Raw genomic sequence first — 3844 nt, forward strand, 5'->3', positions numbered from 1 at the left:
ACTGTGCAGCGTGCGATGTGCGCTGCGGATAGCATATTTGCGCGCTGCGAAAAGTCATTTTTGTTGTAGTGGATAGGAAATGCAAGAATTCATGGCTCAAATGAGTCAAACGTTGTATGATTTTGACTTTCAGGAGACCCAAGACCCTCACAATATAGATTAATAGTTAATTGAGAGGTGTGTTGACCTTTAACTTTTTTTTTATTTATCACTCATTCTATCTTTTCAGGAATATTATAGATAATGATATATTTTATATATCACCATCAGCAGATATCCAAACTAACATTCGGTGTATAAAATAATTGTCTAGCTAATCTTTTTTATTATAGTATTTATCTTGTTTAGTTTAAATTCAATTTGTTAGTCATAATTATAATGATATAGTTTTTTTTCTTATTTTATTAATAACCTATCGTATGATACTTTCTGCAGGACTGGATACTACTAGCTAGTTTCAAAGTGGGATTGGATGTGTTCGCTAGGAGATTTTATTATCGTATTTAGATTCAGATGTTTATTAGTTAAATTTGAGATATTCATCTTTGTTGGATTTTTGTTAGATTGGATTTGATATGTTGGGATTGAATTTGAAAACTTGTTGAATTGATTTTGATATGTATTATTTTTATCATATGTTTTGTTGTTTGTTAATATGTGGATTTATAAATGAGTTGTGGATTTGTGAGTTGAGTTGTGGGTTTGATACAATTGTTTTGTTTGTGTTTGTGTTAGATTGTGATGTGAATTTGATATGTTGTGAATATGTGGATTGAGTATGTTCTGTTGTGAATGTGAATGTGTTTATTATTCATCATTTGTGATGGTGTATTATTTGGTTCTATAAATATAAATAGAAAAATATGAAAACAGAGAGGTTCTAGTAAAATGTGAAAGAAATTTAACAACGGAATATTTAATATTTCATTGTTAATTAACGATAAAATATTTAATATTCCTTCGCTAATTAGTGATAAAAAAAATTAAATTAACATCAGTTGCTAATTAGCAACAGATATATATCAACATTCTGTTGCTAATTAGTGACAGAAGATGAAACATATGTCGTTAATTAGCAACGGTTATTAATATTTCATCGCTAATTATCGATGAAATACTATCATTCCGTCACTAATTAGCGATAGATATTAAATATTTCATTGCTATTTAGCAATGAAATTTTAATTTAGTCGATCATATTAGCAACGGAATTAAAATTTCATCAATAGAGCTACGACGGAATAGTAAATTTTGTTTACAATTTTAGCGACGGACTTTTAATTGAGTTGCTAATATTAACGATGGAATTAAAATTTCATCATTAGATAATGACAAAAAATTTTATCACTAAATGATATCAGCGATCGATTTTATAACGACAAAAATAAATCGATCACTATTTGGGAATAACGATTGATTAGTGAAGAAAATTTTCATCGCTAATTATCTTTTTTTTCTTGTAGTGAATTGACACAAATTGACGGTTGCATGCAACTCTATTTTACAAAAGTTGGAATCTGCCATCTTAGCGGCCCCACACGGTCGGCCCCGCGACCATCTGTGAGGAGATAAATCGAGTTGGTCACGACGTAGGAGGGTATTGCCTGACTTTGTTAGGATTCGAACCCTTACCCTCTCCTGCAAGTCTGTTGCGTCGTAACCAACTCAGCTATATCCCGGGGCTAATTGCATGCAACTCTATGGTTGTTGCGTAGACGTTCAACACCCTTTAGAGTCCATTAAACAAAGGGCAATATCGCCACATAGGAGGGAGAGCGGATGAAATTTTTATACAATGACTTGGAGAGCTACATTTTAACTTAGTTGGTGTGGAGTCTATTTATTTAAGTTTGTCAGAGACATAAACTAGACCTATATATCTTGTCTTGATCTTGAAGGCTTTACACACGGGAAGCATTAATCAATATTAATTTAGTCTTTGCAATTTCATGTATACATTAGTGGAAAACGCCATAGCACATAGATTAAGACCACTCTTGTGAGAATTAATTTCTTCATACAAAACTAGCTTCATTCTTCAAGACAACAAGGTATGCATCTTGCCCCCACGAGTGCAGTACGATGATAAACACTCAAAGGAACAATAAAAATAATTTACTAGGAGTAATTGTTTCAAAATATGCTTTGCCGAAGAGAGCTCAATGGCTGAGTGGTCAACTGCCGAATGCCGAGCAGAATGGCCGAGCAGAGTGGTCGAGCTGAGTGGCCGAGCCGAATGGCAGAACTGCCTAGTGCTGAGCCGAGTGGCCGAACCGCCGAGTGCCGAGCAGAGTGGCCGAGCCGAATGGCAGAACGCCTAGTGCCGAGCCGAGTGGCTGAACCGCCGAGTGGCCGAACTGCCGAGTGCCGAGCCGAGTTGTCGAATGGCCGAGCCGAGTTGCCGAATGACCGAACCGCCGAGTGGCCGAACTGCCGAGCCGAGTTGTCGAATGGCCGAATGGCCGAGCCGAGTTGCCGAATGACCGAATGGCCGAATGGTCAAGCTGCTGAATGGCCGAGTCGAGTTGCCGAATGGCCCAATGGCCGAGTCGAGTTGCCGAATGGCCGAATGGCCGAGCCGAGTTGCCGAATGGTCGAGGCCTGCGTTAAACGCAGTTTCCTTAAAACAGATTTGTCCCCTCCGGCGGTGCTTAGAGGTAAAGACGGACGTCTGTTTCCCAGGATACAATGACAGAATCGGAAAATGATCAAGCACAGATCGTTGCCGGCGAACTGATTACACCCGTAGGCTATCACAGGGGAAAGCAGAGGAAAGAGGGAGCGAGGGATCAAGAATGCTCTGTTCTCTACCCCTATCGCTGCCTCACTGCCTCTTTTATAACCTCGCACCATATCTCCAATTAATTGGAGATTAATGGTGGAATTGATGGCTTGATTCGAAACGTCTAATTAACTCTGGCTGTTTCAACGCCAGGTAATAATTCTTGTCCGTTTTATTGCAGGCAACGTTACAAAAAATTGAAAGCGTTTTATTGCAGCCAATGTTACAAAAAATTGAAAGGAATGGCAAAATGTTGGTTCATCTGCTTGGCAAATTATGCCCTGACCGGTCCGATATTCGACGCGCGCAGGTCGCGCTCGCACACAAGTTACCTTGCGGGCAGTGCAATCCGGGCCCTGGATTTGCACCCCCCCTGCGCACCCACACGTGAGAGAGAGCCTCTCCCCTTGCATTTGTTCACAACATCAATGCTTGTGATACAATATAAACCAACTAAGTTGCCCTTCAACTACCAATGTGGGACTAAAGTCCTCCATATGAGGGTCTTTTCCACCCTTCCATTTCATTGTTTCCATTCATATTTCCAACAGTAATTATATAGATTGTGTAACTATATCAAATTCTCAAATCCTATAGAATGGGGAGGCCATGGAGCTTAGACAGGGATGACAGTTGTCCCCATACTTGTTTATTTTGTGTATGGAGAGGCTAGCTGTCTCATTCTATCTACGCATTATCATATAATTAATTGATGAATGAGATAGAAGTTTTGCCGTATGGTTTGAGTTTGACTAAATTTATTAGGGGAAATTAAATACTAAGTGAACACGGCCGGCGTAGAGGAATACTCATGATTAGGTTGCAAGCATCCAATAGCAAAGATTGCATGATGAAATTTGATGACCAAGAACATCAAAATTAATAATATCCATATTCTATGACATACATGATAATATGCTCTCGCTACAAGAAAGAGAACTTTGACCTTTCAACTTCAAATTGGTTTGCTAGTTTAACTTGTATTTCATACTTTGATTTGTTTTGGTTGAGTAGATTAAGAGGAGCATCAAAGTTAAATTTCTCTAATAGTGTCATTGAGCA

Source organism: Curcuma longa, chromosome 14, assembly GCF_044706935.1.
Source record: "Curcuma longa cultivar G26 ecotype Majalengka, Jawa Barat chromosome 14, ITB_CL_G26_1.1, whole genome shotgun sequence".
Classification (NCBI taxonomy): domain Eukaryota; kingdom Viridiplantae; phylum Streptophyta; class Magnoliopsida; order Zingiberales; family Zingiberaceae; genus Curcuma; species Curcuma longa.